Source organism: Balaenoptera musculus, chromosome 9 (assembly GCF_009873245.2).
Source record: "Balaenoptera musculus isolate JJ_BM4_2016_0621 chromosome 9, mBalMus1.pri.v3, whole genome shotgun sequence".
NCBI lineage: Eukaryota > Metazoa > Chordata > Mammalia > Artiodactyla > Balaenopteridae > Balaenoptera > Balaenoptera musculus.
In genome coordinates this window covers 37,303,222-37,329,707 of record NC_045793.1, presented here as the reverse complement: position 1 = coordinate 37,329,707, position 26,486 = coordinate 37,303,222, and positions in this window count along the sequence as shown.

The following is a 26,486-nucleotide window of genomic DNA, read 5'->3' as shown; positions in this document are numbered from 1 at the left end:
CAATTCTCTAAAATTTTTTTACACCTTTATGATAGCATGAAATAAGTTGTTATTATTATTATTATTTATAGTAAGTCCTTTGAAAATGAAACTCATTCTGCAAATGAAATTTTTGAGGATAGTGTTTAGGATCAAAGGAATGAGATAATATGCTTCACAACCCACCCCTCAACTTGCTAAAAGTTCAGGTCAAATCCTAGTATAAAAAGACCTATATAAACAATGGTACTTAATAGTGACACTGAACCAGATTTCCCCCTCTGCCTAAAAATAACACACCAGTCGTGCTTAAAGGCTGAATCACATTTTTTAGGCATCAGAGGAAATAAAGTTAGATACTGTGGAACATTTCAGAGCCCATATAAGCACACTTTTCAGTCTAACTGATAAGATCCAGTTTATCCTCTTAATAGTTCTGATGCTTCTTTATCTTTCACACTGTTGTGCAGGCAGCTTGCAGCAGATGTATTCGACAACTGTTAGGGTATACTGGGATCACGATTGCTTCTGACACCAAGTACGTGGATAGAACTTTATCAGTTCCAAATACAGGCTGACCCCTAGCCAAGAAAATTTGTAATTTTGGGGCATCCTGACTTACAATGAGGACTCAGTTACGTTGCCATCAGCTAGCTCATTTGGCTATGCCTTTGGGTGACAGAAGTGTTTGTTTTAAATGTTTGGCTGCATAGAGCTGGTAGATGAGTCTACCCTTGTTTCGACCTTTTTCTCTCTAGTGCTCTCTTTCTCAGGCAGAAGATATAACCCTTCCACCCAGCTAGAGGGGAAACTCAGAACATTCTGCAGTAACTTATACCTCTATTAATATTTTGACTTTTGCAACAGAAGTATGTGCCTCCCTTGGTTGTAGAATTTCCATTTTAAAGTTGCCAGGAGTAAATTAGGGGGTTTTGCCACCTGTGACTCTCTTTTTCCTCTCTCTCAAGCTCCATTCCGTGGTTAGAATAGTCTTTTTCCTTTTCTTAGTAAATAAGTAGTGGCGATTAATTTCCATATTCTCAAAAGTCATCATCTGTGTATTTTTTCCTACAATACGTATTTTTCTTAGACCAAGTTGTATATGTCTGTGTATTTTTGGGGACCAAGATAAACCTAAGCTTTAGGCAGCTCAGCTACTACACATAGCAGGAGGTTAGAGCAAATTAAAAATTGAAGAGAATTCAAGAGATGATGGTTGTATTGGTAATTGAGTCAGGGCAAACTACTATCATGCCAAAAAAAGCAAAAGAGGATAATTTAAGAAACCTCGATTTCCTTTCTGCCTCATGAGTAGCCGGTTAAAGCTCAACTGATTTTTTTTTTTTACATAACAGGGTGCTGACGAGCCTTGTTAATAATGCATCACAGAAAAACATTTACCCAATGTATAAAGAGCTGATAAAACTTGAAATATGTCTACCTGCCAAACATCAGGGTTTCAAGGTCTCTAAGCCCTTGCTTTGCAGCAAGGGGTTGTATTCATTACTTGAAAGAGTGACCTGTTAACAGCATACAGTGGTATTGGCATCTGACATACAACTTAGAGATAAAATTGAGTGAAATGGGTAACTTTCTGAAATGAATACCAGGGTAGGAAAAAAGATACTCTCTGTAATTATTGAATAATGTCAATGTTTTCTGTCTAGGGGGATTTTGCTGTATGTTAGTAATTGTTCCTGAAAACAGCTTATGAAATTGACCTTAAATATTTTTCATGCTTATACTCACCTCTATGAGGTATATGTGTGTGTGTGTGTGTGTGTGTTTAAACCAGAATCTAATTTCCATTTCCTATGGGCTTTTAAAGGCTGTCTCCATAGTGATGGCCAATGAGCGGAGAGAATTTCACAGGTTTCTTTCTCAGTACATGTGGCACAGTCATCTCTTTTTATGTCCTTCTGTTTGTTCCCTGCACACCATTACTGGCTGCCTCCATGGCAACAGCCAATGAGCTCTTGCACATACATCAATGCACCCTCTGTGTATGCTCTTCTGTATGTGCCCTCGTGTACTCAGTGGTATCATAAAGCATCTGAGAGCCATACATGTCCAGTCAGTTGGTTTTGTTTCCCTGGCAACCTCCTTTTCCATCCATACCCTCAGGATAGCACCAATTATAATTGTCTTAAGAATTGTACCTGTTGAGTTGTCCATCTGCATCTGATACACATTAATGTTCTATGACCTAGGTTTCATGGATATAAACTGTTAATATGTTTAGAGATGGAGCTTATTGGCTGCATAGTTATGGAAGAGCCCTAAGTTGTAAAATATCAAGTCTCAGTATGATAACTGTTTAAGCCTAGCAGTAATTTTTTGTTTTCTAGTCAACGGTATGTCCTCTATTCATATTCTTCAATTCTTTTTCCTTGGCCCTTTTTATCAGTGGACACATAGCTTTGCTAAATATTTTTCACATATTTTTCCATATAAATATTCCATCAACATATCTGCCATTTTATTTATTTTTATTTAATTTAATTTTTTATACAGCAGGTTCTTATTAGTTATCTATTTATTTTATCCATATTAGTGTATATATGTCAATCCCAATCTCCCAGTTCATCCCACCCCCACCCCCACCCCCAAGCCTAGCAGTATTTTCACATGAAAGGAGACATTCTATTCATACATTTTGGCATTTCATGCTATTTCTTACTAGAATTTAAAACACTTTAGTTTCAAATTTTTATTGTTTTGTTGTTTGACTGACTTATCTCTGTGTGGTATTTTATTTTATAAGGAAACATTAAATTGCCCTCAAGAAGCTTGATTGTTTTGACAATCATCTGATATATCTGCCTTGATGAGATAAATGCCTAATAAGAAGAGTTGATGGCGATCTCAAGCAATATATGGATCCACCAACTAACTGACTCATTAAAAAAATCTGGCCATGAATGCAGGTAACTGAAAGTGAATATTATTCTTTATTTTTAACAAGAGAGGGAAAAGAATAAAAATGAAAAACAATTTGATATAAAGTCAATTTTTGTGAAAATAAAATAATGTTATTAGTAGCATATTGAACAATTACTGCTATTCCTCACCACACATATTTGGGAAATGTATAGCTGAAAGATATGATTCTTTTGAATTGATCTAAATTATTCATGGATAAATGATTTGATGGCTGCAATAAACCAAAGATTGATTACTAAAGCTTCTTACATTGATACCTTAATTTGGACTGATGAATTTGATTTAGATCAAATGACATTAATCATAAAACTTTACAAATTAAAAATATTTGGCTCAGAATAAAGTTATGAACCACAGGATAAAATGAACCCATGCAATTATTAATTATTCTTTCAACTTATCTTAATTACTTTCTTAGAGAAAATTTTTACATGCTCTCTCTAAGCTTTATGATGAACTGTAGAAAATGTATATTTACTCATTTGGTACTCTGGGCCTTGGATCCTCATAAATATAATTCTGTTATCAATTATCTCAGAGTAAAGACCCTTTGTAAATAAGGGCAATGCTACTCATTCAAGGTATGAAAACATTTTTGAAGATTCCTTAACTTCAAGCACAGATTAAGAGAATTGCAAAAATGTGAAAGTGGAAAATTTTAATATCTAAATATTACATTTAAAATTTATTTTACATCAAAAGAGGCAAAAAATTAAAGAAAACAGAAGTGTTGATTAATAGCTCAGAAGTATAAAGATGGTATGTACATTTAAAACATCAATATGAGGGACTTCCTTGGTAGTGCAGTGGTTAAGAATCCGCCTGCCAATGCAGGGGACATGGGTTTGAGCCCTGGTCCAGGAAGATCCCACATGCTGTGGTGTAACTAAGCCTGTGCTCTAGGGCTCGTGAGCCACAACTACTGAGCCTGTGTGCCACAACTACTGAATCCCGCATGCCTAGAGCCTGTGCTCCACAACAAGAGAAGCCACCGCAATGAGAGGCCCACACACCGCAATGAAGTGTAGCCCCCACTCGCCACAACTAGAGAAAGCCCGCGCGCAGCAAGGAAGACCCAACGCAGCTAAAAATAAATAAATAAATAAAAATTTAAAAAAAACCACAACATCAATATGAGATTAAACTAAAGAAAAGACTACTCTGGTATTTAGATGTTTTTGTTATTTTGCTTTTTTTTTTTTTTTTTTTTTAAGGAGACACGTGGTGACTTTCCTTTTTTTTTTTTTTTTAAGAGCTCCTGACTTATTTATTTATTTATTTATTTATTTATTTAATTTTTTTGGCTGTGTTGGGTCTTTGTTTCTGTGCGAGGGCTTTCTCTAGTTGCGGCAAGCGGGGGCCACTCTTCATCGCGGTGCGCGGGCCTCTCACTATCGCGGCCTCTCTTGTTGCGGAGCACAGGCTCCAGACGCGCAGGCTCAGTAGTTGTGGCTCACGGGCCCAGTTGCTCCGCGGCATGTGGGATCTTCCCAGACCAGGGCTCGAACCCGTGTCCCCTGCATTAGCAGGCGGATTCTCAACCACTGCGCCGCCAGGGAAGCCCCCATTTTGCTTATTTTTAACTTTTAGATTTCTTATTGAGCTATTTTAACCCTAAAACCATCATTTAATTTGAATCAATTTGGAGTTTGGGAGCATAGTTTAGACTGTTTGAACTTGATCACATCCAGTGATTTTCATCACTTTGTGTTTTTTAAAAAGTTAACAACAAATATTGCAATTGCAATAATATATTTCAAACTGGTGATCAAATGACAATAGGACTCCTTGTAAGGAAATGCTCCAAAGACAACATTCTCATGAAGGATAGGAACCTGTTGAATTGGTTGTCATCCATTGCATGGAAAAGCTGATATTTGCTCTTCACTGATTGGGTCCTCAGGTCTGCATGGGGGTCCTTCTTGAATGAATGGTTGTCGTTGTCTCTCTCTAGGCAAAAGACATGGGCTGAAGATCTAGTAGACAGGGGAAGATTAAAGAATCATATTCAAGAGTAAGTCCTAAGAAGCAGAAGTCCAGTGGTTCTTCCAATGACCACTCAGAAGTCAACAACCATAGATCAGGAAACCTAGTCATAAGAACATAATAAGGTTACTTAAACTTCGTGATTTTCCCATGCATTTTGGTTCTGTCATCCCCTGAAACCAGAAGCCCTATGTGTTTGCCTTTGGGGACAGCAAGAAAGCTTGAAGCTGCAGAGACTATTATAGTATTATTCCATCCAAAGTTCTTATTAAGCAATACTTGAGAATCCATGTTATTTGGAAAATTTCTGATGCTTTTTTAAAGCAACTTTGTATTCCTAACTCATAGCTCTGTTTTAGCAATTCCTCACATGCCTCCCAATTTCCTCTCTTATTTTATTTATCTACTCCTTAGTATCACACTACCAGTGATGGAACATTTGCAGTCGTTCTTTGGTTTTCTCTGTTTGCCAAGTGTCATTTTATGTAATTGTTCAATATCAGCTTCTCTCACCCACCCTGTCTTACCTGCAGGTGTTAGGTTCTATCTCACTGTTACGTAAGACATTAAGTTGTCCGGTAAAATGAATAATTCTTCTAGTGTTAAAAATTATTCTTTGCTTATTGCAAAGTTTTTCAGCATGTATCCACATTTATTCCTATTTGTTTCCTTTAACTATGGTTGAACCTAAAATTATGCAAGACCAGAAATCTTTTAGTGTTTATGTCCTTGCTATAGTTATGTAAAGAAGTGGAAAGTCATTTCCAATGCTAAAATTCACTTGGTTAACAGGAAATAAAATTTTTATTCCTTTTTTATTCAGTTTTCCCACTGATAATTTAATCTCATTGACTCATAAGTAAATTATAAATTTTGTGCTTTATTATTATTATGGAATCATTATTATTATAATAATCATTATTATTAATCATAACCATTATTAAGAAACCTTTATATTTCTCCATTTACAAGCTGAAATGCTCTCAAAAGGATCTTGAGAGTAAAGACAGCCTTTTTCTGCAGTCTCATTTCTTACCTTCCAGTGACAACTCCAAGTAAACCACAGTATGAGTTCCTAAAGTGCCACAAAAGTTAATATGATGCTTCCAATATTAATGGTCAAGTTTATTGAGGTCTTACTATATGTTAGACTATGTTCTAAGCACTTTATATGAATTTACTCAATTTATCCAACCTTGGAAAGCAGGTACTTATTATCCCAACTTTATAAATGAGGAAACTGAGGCACAGAGAGGTTAACTTGTCCACAGTCATGCAGTTAGTGAGGGGAAGAGCTGAGATTTTGAATCTGGACCATCTGGCTCTCGGTTACCCATTATTCTACAATTCCATAATCTTCACACACATTTTTCTGTTCCTCCACTAGGGGACTCTAGTTCTAATCCTCCCATCAACTGTATATGTTAAATGGACTACAAAAATTGAGATTGGGATCAGAAAGGCTACAAGGGAAACCAATGTGTCCCCAAAAGGAACTGCATAAGATCCGTTTTTTCCCAAGTCCTCTGGATTTTGTTTGCATAAAAGCCATTGCCTATGAGAATGCTTTTACTACTTTTGCTTCAGCAGAATGCTTTTGTTCTTTTAGTGCATTTATACTGAGAAGAAGAAAGGTGAAATATCTGGGAAAGCATAAGTATGAGGGAGGTTAATGTAAATTGGTGGTCAAAAATTGTTTAATGATTTTTAAAATCTATTTTATTTATTTATTTATTTATATATTTTTTAACATTTTTATTGGAGTATAATTGCTTTACAATGGTGGGTTAGTTTCTGCTTTATAACAAAGTGAATCAGCTACACATATACCTATATCCCCATATCCCTTCCCTCTTGCGTCTCCCTCCCACCGTCCCTAACCCACCCCTCTAGGTGGTCACAAAGCACCAAGCTGATCTCCCTGTGCTATGCGGCTGCTTCCCACTAGCTATCTATTTTACATTTGGTAGTGTATATATGTCCATGCCACTCTCTCACTTCATCCCAGCTTCCCCTTCCCCCTCCCCCTGTCCTCAAGTCCCATATTTATATAGGCCCCATGGCCTATATATAATACGTAAATATTTCTAGCTAATCCTAGGATACCTGGCCTTGAATTGAGTGCTCCAAACAGTTTGTGTGTTATCTCACTTATCTTCCCAGTCCTCCTTAAAAGTATTAGGCATCCTCAATTAAGAGATGACACTGGGAAACTAAGAAAACACCTCTAGTGAATGTCACTCTTTCATTTAGCTCACTTTATCAACCACTTTTGATGGTGTGTGTAGTGAGTTCTCTATCCCTGGCTGTCCTGCTTGGATTTCATGACCACAGTTTTAAAAGGCACAGCCATCTCTATTCCTGGCTGATTTGCTTTGTCCTTGGGATGCACAGAAGGCTCATCTCAGAATCCCTGAGTCTTGTTTCAGGTCTGTGTTCCAAAGAGCTCTAAAACCTACAAGGGAGTGTAATATGAGTCTTTGCCAGAGGCAATATGACTCAGGCCAGGATGGAGAATAAGGACGGCACTTATTCCTTTCATGAGGACTCCATCCTCATGACCTAATTACCTCCCAAATGTCCCACTGCCAAATACCATCACACTGGGGATTAGGTTTCAACATATGAATTTGGGGGGGGGAGCATAAACGTCCAGTCCATAGAAATATCATTGACAAAATATACTTCTGTCTGGCAGTGTTCAATGAGCTATTTCTCAAACCTTTTCCTGGGCAATGGACAAACGACTGTGTGTTTAGTCTGTGGGAGGTGATGGTGAGTCTTTGCGGTAGAGGGATGGAGGAGGGAGCTTCAGCTGAAGTTTATTTAGGCCACTGTATATAACTCACACGTGGTACTCATACTTGCTTTAGTATTTGAAGTAAAAGGAAGGAGAGGAAAGAAGAGAAGGTAAAGGAAACAGAAAGAGTCTATTTTTTTTCATTGGGTGCTTTTTTCTGCAGTCCACAGTTTATCTGGTATCCTCTACCTTCCTTTATGACCCATCTTTTTTTATGACTTTCCAGGGCCCTTTTGTAGTTCCTAGGCTTACATGCTTTCATTTGTACCAAGTCCTCTTCAGTTCAACATCCAGGTCTCCCACTGGTAATTACGCTCTCTCATATGCTTTTTCTCTCATCAGCAAGTCTAATTTCAGCTGGCTGTTACGAGGACATGTGATTAAACTAACATTTACTAATGTGTGAAGAGTGGAGAGCCATTTACCCTTTCAAGAAGAATTTGTATTTTAAAGAAAGATGTAAACCAGAGGATTATCTTTTTGGTAGAATTCTATAGTACCATTCTATGGTGTAATAACTGAAGTGTAAAAAACCCAAACAAACCAGAAAATATTTTGGGCATGCAGGACAATATTCAAGCAAGAAGTTCCATTTGGGAAACTGGATTCAGGGTGTGTTCACGTTTTCACAACTTCTTCCCTTACTCACTCTTCTGAATGTAAGGACTGTCTAAAAAAATTCTGCCTACCTGTACTTCTCCTTTTCTACATCTTATGATAGCTCACCTGGCAATAGTTCTGGGACTTTTCTGTGGGGCTGTTGACATGTCCAAATAGAGGGAGAAAAGGTAGAGATACAGTTCAGGGAATGGAATTTGTGGATCATCAGTAAGTGCTGTTCCTCTTAAGTCAGATATTGCTTCAATTGAGAAGCAACATTATTTGACATCTGGTCAGAAGTTTCAGTAATGAATTTTTTAAATTATAAAAGTAACATATGATCACTTTAACCAATCTAAACAAAAAATTTTAAACAGAAAATACATGATTTAAAAGTGATAATTCTCCTCTTTCCCCAGCTCTACTTCCATCCTGCAGAGGCAACCACTGTTAGCAATTTGGGGTATATCTTTCCACACTTTTATCCATGCTCAGCTAATTTTGGCTCTGCATAATCCTGACATTTAGCTTTTCTAGCATTCTCATGGGCTATCTTGTACCAAAAGCTAGGTCAGATTTACATCTGGGCTATGACACATAATATTTAATAAAGGAAACAGTGCTGTAAAAGTGAACGTTTTCCATAACATTAGAGAGTCAGCAGTGAACATTTAGTCCTTTGTACCCATATGATAGTTTATTATCTTCTACAAAATTGTTGCTTGCAAACGTGGCTATGCCTAAGCTACTAGTAAGTTCCTGTTTTGTTCTTATGTCATTTTAAGCTTGAAGTCTTTCTTCATGTCTCTTTTCTTTGCATTCTGATTATTTGGCGATACATTTGAAATGGGGAAGTGCATACTGGTTGGAGCACAAAACAAAATAAAAAGACCCTCAGGTTCAGAAAGTTTTCTGTTCTTCTCTCTATATTGATCAATGATTAATTTACACTTCTGTTTCTTCATCTATAAATGAGCATACATTTTTGGACAGGTTTGCTATTTGGAATACATTTTAAAATAATCCCTTACGTCTTAAATCTATGATTATCTTCCATTTTCTTTTCTCCAGATGGAATAATTTAAGTAATTTTCATGCCAGTTTACTGTCATCTCCAGTAATTGTTAACTTGTTTCAAATGCATCTAGATAAAAACAATTTTTTTAAGGTGGGATTTGTTTGAGAACAGAGGTCAGCTTTTGTTTTCTTATTTACATTTTTGAGGTGCTCTCTCTTTAAAAAAACGAATTCACTTGAATTGTGTTGATTGTGCAACTGTTCTGCACTTCAGATACTATTTTAAAAACATAGGGCTTGCAGAAACTAATGAAAATCAGTTATAGGAGAAGAATAGTTAATGGTGCCATTGGAAAGAAACTGTAAGCTCTGGGAGTGTTAGCATACTTTACACTGGATGTGAGTCAGCCATGAAATGCTGTTATCAAAAAAGAGAATGCATAAATGAGGCATCTATGCAAATCTGGCAACAATATGTTGAATTTATTATCATTTTATTATAAAGGATTAAGTAAGCAGTATAATATAAAAATGGAGAAATTAAAGCCTGTTCAATTGTTTATTTTAAACCAGAGGTAAAGGAACTCTGCAGAAGAACCACGCCTATTTGGAGACAATGGTAACATTGAACAGGAAAACGGTTTTTATCACGAATCTTAATTACTTGTGTAAAATATTTACTGTATTCTATGTTAGGATCCAGGCCTTAAAAGCAGTGCACTATTTATTGCTTTCTTTTTTATACACTGGAGGTGGGAAATGTTATGTTCTTATCTCTGAGAAGATGCCTCTATCAAGTTCTCCCTGCTTTGGAATTAGCATTACTCTTTCCCACATACTAGAGTTAGGCTAGCTTCCGTCTTGATTACCAGTGTGGTAGTGAGTTCCTTTCTTCTTTCTGTGTCTTTTATTTCGCATTTTGGTGAGCAGTGGGCAAAGGCTGTGTGTAGGGTTGCTGAGGAAATGCTTGAAGTACGAGCCAAGAGAACGAGACTCAGTTCGGTTCCATAGCAAAAGAAAGCTTGATTCTTTGATGAAAGAAGGGAGAGATGTGAGCTCGCACTGTAGAGCACAACTCTCCCCGGCAGGCGGTGGGCGGGGCTGGTTTATAGCGTTCTCGCGGGTGGGTGGGGAGAACTGGAGCGTTCTCGTGGGTCAGGTGTGGCTATGCTGCTCCCGCGGCACTTCAGACTGAAGGGCGGGGTACAGCGTCTCTGCACACGGCAGGCCGCCGCCATCTTGAATAAGGTGTCGTGCAGAAGTCCGCTGTGGAAACTGTGACCTGACGCGTTAGGCACAAAGCCTCTGCACACGACCCACTCTAAGCAGGTGAAACTGGACGGAGAAGAAGAGGTTAGACCTTATTTTATCACCTAAACGCTATCTTATTATTTTTCCCGGGGATCCCCGTGGGCTTTTCTGGTGACGAAAGAACAGCTGCATGAGCAAAGTTGAAAGAGTAAAGTGGATTAGCGTAGCAGAGCAGACCGCTAATCACTTGACGTGATTTGAAAGGCACTAAAAAGACTGCCTGGTCCCTTAATTTGGCAGATGTAATATAGTGCCTGGGGTTCTCACCTTAGGTTTACAAATATTTACTTTATGTTTGGGCCTTGAATACTGTTCTAAAATGGAAATTATTCTGGAGATAAATCTTAACAATGAAAACCTATTGTCAACCAGTATGGCATTTTAGCTAGTTTGTCATCAGTCGGAGAAAGTTAGCACAGAAAAAGCCTTCATTTCTGAAGAAGAGGGATGAGAAATGGAGGGGGGAAATGTTTAGAATCTGGAATGTTTGTTTTCAGAGTCTTTGGAGCAGGAAGGAGAGGGCTGGCCGGGGTGGAGACCCTCTCTGAATGGGAGGCTGGCACAGAGAAGGTGCTCATGACTGTGGTGGTGGCGGGTAGTGGTGTACGGTCAACAGAGAAGAAGCTGGACCTCCTTTACAAGTTAGCCCACCTGTGAAAGACAGAGAGCCAACCCAACTTACTACCTTGGTTTTCTCTTTATGGCGAAGAGGGCTAAAAAGGGGCGGGGGGGGGGGGAACATTTCTTCCAACTGGTTATCTGTTGAATTCTCCAGAGAATAGCTGAACTGTCACCATGGTTGCCTTTGGAGCCTTGAGAAAGGTCACTGCCTTATCTTGGTTTTTGCATTCATGAGACTTTCATTCTGGGGGAAAGGAAGGGATTGTGAGAAGCAAAGGAGGAAGAGAAGAAGAGTGCTGTGACAAATAGTCACTCAGCACTCATGGAGCCTGCTTCTGACAATCGCCTCCACCTGGCCTCTCAGCCGTTTTCAGTGCTGTGCCCTGTGGACTGCGCACTCTCTCAGACTGACAGAAAAAAGAGACTAGGTTGGTGAGTGGAAAAAGAGCCCCTCTGCCACTGGAGAAATGTCCTCTCTTCATAGAAATACTCCACTTGCTCCTGTCTCCAGTGCAGAGTCTGGGAGTCAATTTAAGTAGAAGACTTGTGACATTTCTAAAGCTACCCTGGATTTTCCATATAAAGGAACTATACTTAGATACATTCTATATAGCTCTATACTTTTATTATATATATTTAAAACATTTATTTATTTATTTATTTAATTTCATTTTAGTTGCACTGGGTCTTAGTTGCGGCATGAGGGATCTTCGTTGTGGCATGCGGGATCTTTTTCAGTTGGAGCATGCAGGCTTCTTAGTGGTGGCCTTCATGCGGGATCTAGTTCCCCGACCAGGGATGGAATTCGGGCCCCCGGAATTGGGAGCGGGGAGCCTTACCCACTGGACCACCAGGGAAGTCCCCTATTATATTTTTATTATACTTTTATGATTATTCTTTTGGGGGGATAATAACACTGAGGGATAATGATAAATAGCAAACTGATATGGAATACTTTCAAGAAGTTAAATTTTATATAGCAACTGATTTTATTTTTAATTGAGATAAAATACAAATAACAAAAATTTTCTTAACTATTTTTTCAGTTTAAAAACTTCATTCTTTTAGAAGAATTTTAGATTTGTAGGAAAATTGAGAGAAAGGTACAGAGATGTTCCATATACCCCTGCCCCCCCCATATATGTGGGTATTCCCCCTCCCACCCCCACAGTGGTACGTTTGTTACAATTGATGAATCTACACTGACACATCATTATCACTCAAAGTGCATAATTTGCATTAGGGTTCACTCTTGGTGTTGTACATTCTATGTTGGAGAAATTTGTAGTGACACGTATCCACCAATACAGTATCATACAGAATAGTTTCACTGCCCTAAATAATCCTCTGTGTTCCACCTATCGTCCCTCCCTCCCCCAGCCCTTGGAAACCATTGATCTTTTTACTGTCTATACTTTTGCCTTTTCCAGAATGTTATATACAGTAGGTGGAATCATACAGTATGTAGTCTTTTCATACTGGCTTCTTTCACCTAGTAATATACATATAAGGTTCCTCCGTGGCTTTTCATGGCTTGATAGTGCATTTCCTTTTATTGTCAAATAATATTCCATTGTCTGGATGTACCACAGTTTATCCATTCTCCTACTGAAGGACTTCTTGGTTGCTTCCAGTTTTTGGCAGTTATGAATAAAGCTGATATGAACATCAATATGCAGGTTTTTGTGTGGACATAACATTTCAATTCCTTTGGGTAATATCAAGGAGTGCAGTTGCTGGGTTGTATGGTAAGAGTGTGTCTAGTTTTGTAAGAAACTGCCAAACTGTCTTCCACAGTGATTGTACCATATTGCAGTCCCACCGGCAATAAATGAGAATTCCTGTTGTTCCGTATCTTCGCCAGCATTTAGTGTTGTCTGTGTTCTGGATTTTGGTCATTCTAATAGGTGTGTAGTGATATCTCATTGTTGTTTTAATTTCTTAACTTCTTTGAATGTACAGTTCAGTAGTAAGTATATTCACATTATTGTGCAACAAATCTCTAGAACTTTTTCATCTTCAAAATTGAAACTAACTGAAACTAACTATCTTCAAAACTATACCCATCAAACAACTACTCTCCATTTCCTCCTCTCCCTACCACCTGGCAGCAACCATTCTATTTTCTGTTTCTGTGAGTTGGATTGCTCTTGATACCTCATATAACTGAAATCATACGGTATATATTTTGTGACTGGCTTATTTCACTTAGCATAATGTCCTCAAGATTTGTTTATGTGTAGTCAGAATTTTCTTCCTTTTTAAGTTTGAATAATGTTCCATTATAGGTATCACGTTTTGTTTACCCATTTATCTGTCAATGGACACTTGGGTTGTTTCCACCTCTTGACTATTGTGAATCATGCTGTTATGAATATGGGTGTACAAATATCTCTTTGAGATGCTGCTTTTAGTTCTTTTGTGTATATACCTAGAAGTAGAATTGCCAGATCATTTGGTAATTCTATTTTTAATTTTTTGAGGAATTGCCATACTGTTTTCCCATTGTGACTGCACCATTTTACATTCCTACCAACAGTGCAGAGAGGTTTCAGTTTTTCTGCAGCCTTGCCAACACTTGTTATTTTCTGGTTGTTTTGAAGTTTTGTTTTGTTTTGATAGCAGCTCCAGCAAGTGACTTTTTAAAGGTCCCTTTCACCAAGCTATCATCTTTTCTTTACAGATGTGGAGATTGCAGTTCAAAGGAGCAGTGTTTGCCTTTAATAGAAGCCAAAGGATTGAAACTCAGGTTTTTAGAACCCAAGCATAAGGCTCTTTATACTATAGCACAATACAGCAGACAAAACTATTAGAAATGGCAGTCAAGAGGATCTTAAAATAAGAGAGATGAGATATTAGAAGCATGATGGAGAAGGTTTCTATTCTTCAGTGTTATGTTTGAGAATCTGTTGATAATAGTGTCAAAGGGAGGAAATTTTTTAAAAATTAGCTATGGGAACAGTAAAGCTTGACCCTCATTAATATGCAGAAATTAGCACTGTGTGATTTACATTTGTGTTAGCCCAGGTGTTTGGAAGAGCAGCCAGGAGAATACCTCATATCATTACAAAACTGGAGATGTTTCTTCCGTCTCTCAGGATTTTCAAATAAACATTAATTATAATGGTACCAATTTAGGAATTGCTGATTACATAATTTCAGCAAACTTGGCATTATCTGTAAATATTTCATGAAATATAGAAATACAGTGTTTTTGATAGCTTCATGAAAATATTCTTTTCTCTGAAGTAAAAAACCAATAACTATGTTCTTATATAATTTCCAGGTCAGGCAAATACTACTTCTGCAGCATAGAATTATAGCTACAGTTTCAAATATCATTGTTAATCTTCCTGGCTATATATTTTGGGTACAATGTGGCAGAAACTGCGAAATGCTTATCTGATGACACTTTCTCTCTTTCATTGTGGGGAGAAATAAGATGTGATAATATAAGTGTAATGTAGTGCTCTGCACAGTTCAAAATCCTGCAGTTTCTTTGTGCTCTTCCTGCGTAACCAAGTTACTTTTAAGCATCCTGAAAAAATACGGATCGTGGAGAATTTAAAACACTGGGCACTGTGAGAGTATTGTGTTGAGAGAACAGTGACAGCCCAGTGAGAATCGTGTTCAGTTCACACTTAACGCTTCTTCATACTATTACCTCAGTTTTATGGATGACAAATGTGAAGAAGAGAGAAGTCAGGAGAAGACAATGCCAAACAAATCATAGAAATGATAGACCAATTATTAAATTCATTCATAGAAGAAATATTTACTAAATATTGTGTGCCAGGGCATAGTATCGGACACTCATGGGAGTGATATAAAGATGAAAAGACACCATTCATGATTTCAAGGACCTTAAAAATAATCTCTATGATGCAGTACTCTCGAACATTAGAATCACATGGAAGTCTTGTTCAAACAGAGGTTGCTGGACCCCACCCCTATACTTTCTGATTCAATAGGTATGGGCAGTGGTGGGGGAGCAAATATTTGCATTTCTAGAACGTTCCTAGAGGATGTTGATGCTACTGGGACCACCCTTTGAGAACCACCATTATAATGGAACTTTTGTAGCAGCAAAAGGAGAGCCTAAATCTTAGAAATTTTTACTTGTAAAAGCCTTGTTTGCTTATATGTGGTAAAAATATTGACGTTTTAGACAGTCAATTGAGGCTGTGCAATTAACACTGGCCCTAAAAGGGAACTTAAAATAATTATGTTTCTGCCATATCTATATCCATATCTATACATCTATATCTGTCTATATATATATATATTTCTGTTTTTTAAAAGACATGAAGAAATGCGACCCAGTGAAACAATTTTGGAGATTTTGGGAGGATCATCTACTTGTTTAGATAGCAGGTTTCTCAAACAGGCTTTGGTCTTAACCTAATCTAATAGGACATTTCAGTGGGTTCTGGAGCTTCTTGAGGTACTTTGAGGTGTTCTTATAGCTCTTTGGAATTAAGTGTCCAACTAATGGCAGTGACTAATCCAGCCAGTGTATAACCACTGAACAGAAAAGGAATTTGTACTAGTCTTGGGGCAGAGGATGCATTTCAGACTGTAATAAGCAGACAGAAGCCAACTGTAGCTTTAAGTTTAATTGAGTTTATAATGTGAGTGGTGGGAATGACAGGGAATAAGGGAATTTGGAGGAAAATTCCTGTGTATTTTTATATTGAAGAATAAAGCTGTTAGTCTGTAAACTATAAAAGTAAGCTTATTTTACTTCCTAATTAACAACATCTAGGTTAGAGTTTGCATATGATTATGCTAATTCTTAGGATGCACAAAAAAATAAATCAAAGGCTTTTTGAGGGGTTAATTTTTCTAACCAAGTTATAGAATGACACCATAGGGCATCCTTCACTTCTCACTTGACTTTTGTAGCATGCTCATAAAGAGAGTTATTTTTGCAAAATATTCAAGGGCTTCTTCAAAGCCTCTTCTGAAGCATTTACTTTGTCATCAGATCTTTATTTCTCAGTGGCTTATCTGTTTTCTAATTTCACTTTTATGGACATCAAGAAAGCCTGCACCTTTTGTAAGATTTTCAGTTTCACTGATAATTATAACATGTCATAATTTTTGTAAGAAAATGTCAAAGATATGAAAATGGTGCATAGGATAAAAGCTAGTGTGAAGCAGGAAAGGATTTTTGAGTATGAACTAATTTTATGTGTGGGAGTTCCTTAGCAAATATTCTTGTGTCATAATAGTTTTGCTTGCCTATGAAACCTTGTAAGTTTGAGAGCTTGAATAATACATATGTAGATAAAAAGGATGGCCTGTATAATTTTGTGTCTACTCAGGGCAGGAATCTTATGGTTTGTCCTTCCTAATGTGTTATTGACAGTAGAAGAGCCCACATTACTTTGATATTGGTTCCAACCTAGTAGCTCTATTTTCTAGAATTGGGATTTAGAGATTTGATGATTCTTTTCTCAAACCAAAGATTTCTAAAAGTAAAAGGATGCCTACATTCATAGAGTAGTGCTCCAAGTTGTAATTATTTGACACCTATCATAGAATTGATATGTCTTTAGAAAGTGAGGATATCCAACTAGATTAATTCTTAAAATGGCAAATCTGTCCAGTGACTGCCTTGCTGTGGTGGCCAACAGATTCCCTCCTCTGGCATAATGGGCCTGGGACACTTGGTAGGGCAGGCTCCACTTGGGCTCATGAAGAAAAGATTTGTTGCTATTTGTTCCTCCCTCTCTGCCAGGAAAATCAGAAGGAACTCTCATAAATTTAGACTTCATTGGCTCCTGTAGAGGCCGGATGCTGGGCATCTAAGCAGAAGTCCTGACTCTGGTTACCCTCCATCTGGATGTGTTGGTGAATAAAGCCACCTCCAAACAGGCTTGCTCATTATTCTTAGAACAAGCTCATTGGGGAGGCTTCTTTCTAATTTAGGCTGAGTCCACTGGCAGAATGGATTTTGCTGGAGTCTGTCCTCTTCCATGGGCATTTCAACAATAGTTTTAGCTTAGTGTCAAAATTGTTATAGAGGGCTCTCCTAAAGCATATAGTAGGGAAATTCACAGGGTAATGCTCAAAGTGCAACTGGAACAGTGTTTCTCGACCTCAGCACAATTGACATTTTTGGACTAGATAATTCTTTGTTGTGGCAAACAAAGAATGCTTAGCAGAATGCTTAGCAGCAGCCCTAGCCTGTATTCGCTAAATGTCTATAGCATGCTTTTAGTCATGACAATCAAAGATGTCTCCAGACACTGCCAAATGCCTCTTGGGGGAAAATGGTCCCTGGCCGAGGCCCAAATCTAGGCTAACATTGGGAAATCCTATTGACTGTATCTTCAAAATATATTCAGAATTCAACCACTTCTCACCACTTCCATTTTCTATCTTTGTTCAAGCCACCACCATCCCTTGTCTGGATTACTGCAGTAGCTTCCTAATTAGACTTTTAGCATCTGTCCCACCTTCTACCCTTACCTTTTCAGTGTCTTCTCAAAAGAGCATCCAGAGTGATCTTTTAAAAACATGCCTGTTCATGGCACTCATCTGCTCACAACCCTCCAATGACTCCCCATTTCCTTTAGAGTAAAATGGTCTACCAGGTGAGTTTAGGACCTGTGTGATATATCACTATCACTGGCTGAACCAGGGATCTGCACAGGAGCTGGATGTATGACAGTCAGTTGCTCTTGACAAAGCTCAAGAACTTTCTAGAAGTTTTTCCTGAAGTTGTCTTCACAGCGAGTTTAGTCAGACAAGAATATTACCCTCATTCCTTATAGTCAGGTACTTTTTCTCCCAGTCTGATCATCAACCTATATACTAGACTATGGATGACAGTTATCTCTGTCCAAAAATTAAAGTCCACACTTAAAGGCTGAAGATTTACTACCACTGAGTTCATTTAAAATAAAGCAGCAGATTCTAAAGGCAAATCCAAAAGAGGAGTCCCCCAAATTGTTTTAAACAATGGCAAGATCAATGGAATAAAAGTAGAAATTCCTAAGTTATAGTGAAGGAGATAATATTCATTTATATTTTTAATTTTGGGGGGTCAATTAATATGAACTTTCCTTTTTTATTCAAAATTACCTCCTAGAATAGTTTAGTAATTTGACATTTTAAAATAATATTTTGTAAAATTTCAAGAATATGCCCTAGAAATGTGAAAAATAAGATAAAAATTCAACAATAAGATAAATCAAGAGATGGAACACCTTAATTACAAGTGAACCAAAGGTATTTTTCCCCCCAGATCAACATGAAGTAAGATCCTATGAAAAGGGCAAAAGTAAAGGACAGTTAAAGGTGGAAAAGTTACCGCCACAACCCTTACTTTGATGAAAAAAAAGTCAGCAATCTTTCAGAACACAGAAGTAGTAAATGCCCCCCCCCCACTACAACTTGAGAAAATCACATTTGACTTTGCTAGTCTGCTTTCAGTCTAGTCTCCTCACATGGGAAAAATAGAACTAACTGGATAATTTTCAACCAGAAAAAAAGCATGAATTCTAAAAAAATTATGTAAAAATCGATATAAAAATGATAAAAATGTTTGACAAGTTCTAAATGGGAATGCAGATAAGAAAACGTTCTATAGCTGTGTGCAATGGGGTGAAGTCAAGCAAAGCAAACTTGAAAGTGGAATATCACAGAGAATATTTTGATGACAAGCGGCAATGTTCCATTGCATGGCAAGAGCTCCCCGAAACAGGAGAATTTGAATGTAAATTGGAAATGCTCAGAGAGGTTCTCAAAGGTACAATCCTTGTCCAGTGAGAGAGATATAATTCCTTTTTTTTTTCTCCCTGACATAGTATAAACTTTCCATTTTTCAAGGATTTTGTGAACTATCATTAAAATATTTTTTTCTTTTACTGCCTACTTTTTGGCCATCACGCTTCTCTAGGGAGAGAATATGATAATCTGACAGCATGTTGGCTCATACACTTAACTTTAATCTCCTGTTAGTGAGTAAGTCTACTTTTTCTTCAGGCTTTTGGCTTGGGATAACTTTTTTGCTGCCATAGAAAATAGTGCCATTTTTCATAGACATTTGCAAAAGTAAATTTCCTCTAATAACATTCTAAAAACTTGATTATTAAATACAAAGATGCAATATAATAAGAAGCATGGCTGATAAAATCATTTGTTAAGTGCATTCGTTAATAAAGACACATTTTCCCACACTAGAGACTCCGTAAGTGCTGGTTATGGTATCCAGCTAGCCAGCCAAGTTTATTTAATTCAAAATGCAGTTGAAACTGAATGTTCTATAAATCAGATACATTGTCAGTTAATAGGGCCTTTGGGGAGATTGAGATGGGAGGCAGTGAGAGGAATAGTCAGGGAATTTGACTGCCATTGTAAATTATTTCTAAGGTAATTGATATCCAAGTCAGACTTCAGGATGCTGAGACAGCAACTAAAATATGTTCTGGGAAACTGAGAGATTGAGACAGGGTGAAAAGGAAGAATAGGAGATGGAATTTTCTTCTTCTCAGGCCACATGTGGCAGTGGAAGCTCACCTCAGACTAAATTCTCTCATCATATTACCCAATATGAAGAGGACTCATCTAACCTCAGTACCAGAAAAGTCACCAGGACAGGATTCTCTTTCTTCCTCCAGACTCTTTCCCTGGAAATCACTGCTTAGCTTTGTTGAGAGACAATCCTCCATGAGTCCTGCATTTCTGCACCTCTTGCAAAGCAAGGCACTGACTACTCTTTGTTCTTGACTATGTTTCAAGGATGTTTATAAAAAGAAAAGACTTGGAAGACAGAGATTTTGTCTCCCTCCAGAGAAAAGGGTAGGATTGTTTATAGTCTAGGAAGATAGAGATAGTATCTCTGTCTGGAGCAATGGGCAGGAACTCTCACAAATACAAGATTTGTGTTCCCTAAGCTCAGGGTACCTCTCTTTGTATTAAATGTTATGGGAATGTGGGGCTGGGTATCAATGCAAATGCTGACAGTCTGGCTATTGCTATTGCTTTGAGTCATTACCTGTCTTTTGTCTCTGATGGAGGAGGTTCATATCTTCTACCAGTACCCATGAAACTGTGGTAGGCTACCTTTTAACTTGCAAGTAGCTAGTATGTTAGCTTGTGGCAGGCTAATTTGTTAGCTTACTGCTTTTTAGTAAAAGCAGCATATTTTGATTAGATTTTGATATATATATATATACAGAATTAAATATACCACCTATTTTTTTTACAGATAAAACTCTGCTCATTTATATACTAAATAATTTAGCATAGGGAACAAGATGTTTTGGGAAAAGGGAGACATGATTAATAAAAAAAGGTTTGGGGATTAACTGTGACTGTTAATTTTTATGCTATTAATTTTTATTTTCATTATAATCCATAAAGTTTTATACATAGAATTCTACAGATTTAAGGCTGCTTGTTGCATTTTTTTCCTGGTCTAAGTATTTGTTAAAAAAAAAGTAAGTTCCATTATTCTAAATTTGCTCAATGGCCCAAAGGACAAACTCAACTGAAGTTTCCTTTTCTACCATGGAAGTTTTTGAATTTACTCTGTTGCTGGGGAGCATATAGTTCTGAGTTTTCTAATGTTTGTGGCAGAGGATAGCTCAGCCCTAGTTAGGTGTGGATGAAGGTAGAGCCTAACACAACTTTAAGGGTCAACATAAAAATAAGACCAACATTTTATACCTTTAAACATACTTTATTATTAGCTTCAAATGTAGATTTAGATTTTTGAGGGGGTGGTGTGTTCTCAATACATACTTACTCTTTCACTCTCTTTATATTAGAGATTAAGAAAGCTCTCTTAATTGTTGAAACAGCCTTTTTCTCAAGATCTACCAGCTTCTGGTACAGACAAGCTATACAAAAAATGCAGCGGCTTCTCTTGCTTCTTAGTGACTTAATTACTGTATTTTCAGTGCCTTGCACATAGCAGGATAGAGAAGGATACTGATTAAACACTAGAGTTGAATATAAATATACTGTTCTTTAAGACTATCCTAGCAGTAAGATTAGGAATTAACCCAGGTCATTTCAATCAATAAAACAGAACAGTAGCATGTGCCCTTTCCTTCTCTAAATACAGACAAAGAACTATCTTGTCAAATAGGCCATTCTTTTAACTAATTAATAACCTTGAAAAATTCAAAGATTACTGTGAAAATACATATGTGTATTAGGATCTTTAAAAGATTGGATAATTGGAGTTGTCAGGATAATAATCACTTCCTTTAGGGGGTGTTCTGCCAGGTAAATTAGACAGATTTGACATGAAGGAATAACAGAAAGTAAGTTGAAAAATCATTTAAAATATTTGTCTTTGCTCAAGCTTTGGAGCTCAAGTTTGGCCCTACAGATTAAACACCCACATGCAAAATTATTTAATTGGAGGATAAAACCCCTTCTCAAAACATTTAATAATAATAATAAACTGATAGAAAATATTTTTCTGCCAAACAAGTATTAACTCTTGTTCCTGCATTGTCTCATTTAATAGTCACAACTTTTATTATCTCTGTATTACAGGTGAGGAAATTAAGACTTAGATAAATTAAGTAATTTGCCCAAATTTACATAGCTACAAGGTGGTAGAATTTTAATTCAGCACTGTTAATTCTTATAGTCAGAAAATAATAGCATTTTTCAATGAAAATGAAAATTCCATTGTTTTTAAAAATACTGTCTGGAACTTGATATTATCTCAGAAACCAAATTCTGAAGAAGAATTTTGCATTTCTTTTGTTTTATCCAATTCAACCTTAACGTGGAACTACCATGGAAAAGAAAAGAAAACAAATTATGCATATGTTGGGAATAGCTTGTTAGAAACCCATTAACTTTTAACTATCAGGATTTTAACGATTGAGGGTATTAGGTTAAAGCTGTCACTTAAGAAAATTGCAAATGCCTCCCTTGGGAAGAAATTAACTCAATTCTATGAAGCTAAGACTACAAACTCTACAACTAGATGGTATACACTTCAGCAGCACTAATCAATTAAGCCTCATAATCCTGCTGAAATCGAGCTCTAGCTTTCTGGAGAGGACACACCAGTGGACATCTATTAACTTCAACTGCCGACACCCCAGCAGGTCTCTGCTGCTGGTTCCTATTAGCTGCCTGGGCAGTGCCAGTGCCAGCAGGTTTCTAGATTACCCAGGTTTGAGCAATCTAAACTTCCAGTGTTGATCAGGAGATAAAGTATTTGCTTGTGGTTCTGCTCCACCCTCTTTCCCAGCAGTTCTGCAAGGCGTATAATCTCTCCAAACATGATTACTTTGTTCAACCAATCAGAATTAAGAGTGGCTTTGTGTGCAGTTAAATAAGGTAACTGCTTCTGTGGTGTGATTTACAAGACCCTGAGGAAAGGACCTTGCTATACCTTGTCCCACCCTCTCACTCCTCACCCAATTTCCAGTGATTAACTTCCTATAAAATTGGCATGTCTAGGGGCTTCCCTGGTGCCACAGTGGTTAAGAATCCGCCTGCCAATGCAGGGGACACGGGTTCGAGCCCTGGTCCGGGAAGATCCCACATGCCGCGGAGCAACTAAGCCCATGCGCCACAACTACTGAGCCCGCGCTCTAGAGCCCGTGAGCCACAGCTGCAGAAGCCTGCACACCTAGAGCCCATGCTCCGCAACAAGAGAAGCCACTGCAATGAGAAACCTGCGCAGCGCAACGAAGAGTAGAGCCCACTCTCCGCAAGTAGAGAAAACCTGTGAGCAGCAACAAAGACCCAATGCAGCCAAAAATAAATAAATAAAATAAATTAAAAAAAAAATTGACAAGTCTAGAAGACCTCAAATTACTTTATTTAAAAAGATATAAATGATTTGGGAGACACAGTCATCCTCCCTGGATGAAATTCAAACTTCTGCTCACTCTTTGATTTTTTTTAGTTTTTATAATTCCTTGTTAATCAACATCAACCTCTACCGTATTTGACTAAGCCGTTGGTCTCACAGTTGAGAACTTCTTCACAACCAAAGTGCCCTAGCTTCATAGGGTGTAATCTTCAAACCTCTCAAGGACCACCCATTACCCTCACCATACCAGAAGCCAGCTCTGTGAATGCATGTACCCATTATTACTGCATCGGAGGCATTGCCAAGGGAAATTGTAATAGAAGAGCCATCTCCGACAACTCACCCAAATGAGATTAAAACCAGCATGTACAACTCTGATCTCCCTAACGGCAGTAGTTTCAACCTCTGTTTTCATCAAAACTGTTTTATTCAAACAAAATTTCACCCAGAACCTCAGTATTGATTGATGTGTTCAGTAACTATTAAGCACTTATTATGTGACAAGCCCTGAATATTTGCCTTAGTAAGTGGAAATGCCATCCATCTACCAGATAAGTCTGGACCAAAGTCTGGGAGTCATCCTGATTCCTCTTTTTCCTTCACTGCACACATTCAGTCCATCAGCAAGGTTTGTCAATTCCACCTCTACTATCTATCTCCACTTTTTCCACTTCTCTCTACCTACACCTGATCCAAGTCACTGTTAATCTCCTATATCTGTCAGGACACACCTCCCTGCTGATTCTGCTCTTGCTCTTCTATGATCTAATTCTACACATAGCAGGCAAAGTAACCTAATGCTTCAGCATGATCTACAATGCCCTATGTGAGCTGTCCCCTGCCTACCATTCCCATTTCATCTCATCCCTGTCATTCACAAAGCCCTAGACACAATGGACTTCTTCATGCCCCTTAATGTCAAAGATTTTCCTGCCTTGGGTCCTTTGCACTTTGTTTTCTCTTTCTGGAGTGCTCAGCCACCAGGACCTCTCACGGCTGTCTCCTTCATGTAATTCCCATCTCCACTCGTTGCTTCCTTAGAGAGGTCTTTCCTGACCAGCCAATGTAAATTAATCCTCCAACCCTTAGTCACTCTTTATCACATTCCCCTGTCTGTTTTCTTCAAATCATTGGTTACTATCTGAACTATCTCGCTATTTTACGTGTATACTTTTATTGTCTGTCCCCCTCTTACTCTTCTATAATATAAACTTCTTTCATAGCTGTGTCTCTTAAAATGGTGCTTAGCACATAGTTGGTACTGAATGGCTATTTGTTAAACAGACAGTGGGGAACAAAACAAAGTCCCTGTCTTCATGGAACTTTCAATTAGACAAACAAGTAAATAATGAATAAATACAAATTGGCATAGGTACCATAAAATAATGATTTCTCTGTGGTCAGGAAGGTAGCTCCACTCAGGTGACATGCAGGAAGTGAGCTAGAGGGAATTAGCCCTGTGGCTATCTGAGAGAAGAGTGCCCAAGGCAGAAGGAAAAGGCAATGCAAATGTTTTAAAGGCCTTTTTGAGGCAAGTCTGGCCTCTTTGAAGCTAGAGTGGAATGGGCCAGAGGGGAGAGTAATAGAAGATGAGGTCAAGGAGATAACGAGTTACAGTGGCAGGGCTATTTCTTTGAGCATAACTCCTAATAATTTAGATGTTAAAACTCATGTTTTCCTGAGCAGTGCTCCTGGCAGGTATTTCAGGCTTCATGGAAGGTTTTTCATAAGTAGTCTAATTGGTTCCACGGAGGCTGATATCATTCTGGATGATATTAGATTGTTCTGGTGTATCCAATCAAAATATATGTAAAAACCCCAGAAAAGAATGCAAACTTGTGAAGAACATATTTATAGTAAAATATAATTAGCAGATACTTCTTCTAATTCCCAGGAGACAGAACCTGGGAAGGAGGGACACATCTCACTGTAAAGTTTTGAATTTTTTACCATGTACATATGGTATTTAAAAAACAAAAAGAAAATTGAAACAGCAACAACTTTAAAAACTGAAAAGATGATATTTTTCCAGTTCACAGAAATATCTGAATCTTACTTCAAATGAAGTACCTGATGCTTGAGATCCCAAGAAAGCAATTCACACAATGGAAGCCAGGTAAGCTAACCCCTGATTATAAGCTGAGTCCTTAACATTAAACCTCAGTGTTAGGCGCTGGGAACCTGGACACTAAGATTACCTACAATTCCAGTGTGGTTTGTGAGACAATATGACAGCAAGAAACAGAAGGGTGTGTAAGAGACAGAGGGTTTGCCTCAATGCCCAGGTGTGGTGTGGGGAAAGGGAAAGACTTCCAGGCCTATCTTCCTTGCTGACTGGAAACAGAGGGGCAGGTTGGAGCCCTCCTTACCCTTCTAGTCTCTTGGAAGGAAAAACCCCAAAGAACCATCTTTATATTTGTGTAATCTTTCAAACCTGTTTAATACTCTGTCCTTGTGTGTTGTGGTCTAATCAAGCAGCACACTGTTCCTCCTTGGAGATAGAATGGGAGTCCTACATTTTAACCCGTTTTTAGGAGAGGGGTTAAGGAAGGAAAGGGGACCTTTAATTTCCTCTCTAGGGAGGAAATATGGTTGGACAGATGAGTTTATGATGGGGGTAGGACTGGGGGAACAGATGTTGGAGATAGGATGATATGAGGTGAAGTGATTTCGTAATGTCAGGTTGATTATGGAGAGTCTGGAAGTCATGATGAAGAGATTGGAATTTTTTCTTTTAGTTTATTTAATCATTCAGTAAAAGTTCCCTAGGTGCGCACATGATGCCAGGCCTGGGTTGGAGGTGGGGTGACAATGATGAACAATATAATCTTTTTGTGCTCAAGTAGCACAGATTCTCTAGGGGGAATAGATAAGTAAAGAGGCAATTAAAATAATGTATTAGTGCCATGTCTGGAGCAGATGGAGCTGTTCCAGGAAGACATATGATCTAATTCTGGGAAGACGGAGAAAGCTCCCTAGAGGAGGAGACTTTTGGGAGGTAGTCTTGAGCTAAACCTGCAGAGAGGGTGGTAAAAAGTACTCAGGCAAAAGGACCATCATGCAGATAGATCTGAAAGTGAGCACGACTTATTAGAAGACCTGTATTCCCTTCAGCTTATGTGAAGTGACCAGGAAAACAGTGAGTAATGAGATTGGAGAGCTCTTCAAGGCTGGATAGTCGAAGGCCTCATAAAACACATGTTAAGGGGTTTGGAATTTGTCCCAAGAACAATGGGAGCCATTGGATGACTTAATAGGGAAGTGACCTAAGCAGATTTATACTTTTAGAAAGATCACTCTGTCTTGTATGAATAATGGACTAGAAGGAAGCAGGACTGGAGGCAAGGAGACCAGTTAGGAGGATATTGAAATAATCCAGGCAGGAGATGATGGCCACTGTGATAAAATTATGGGTTTGCAGGACGT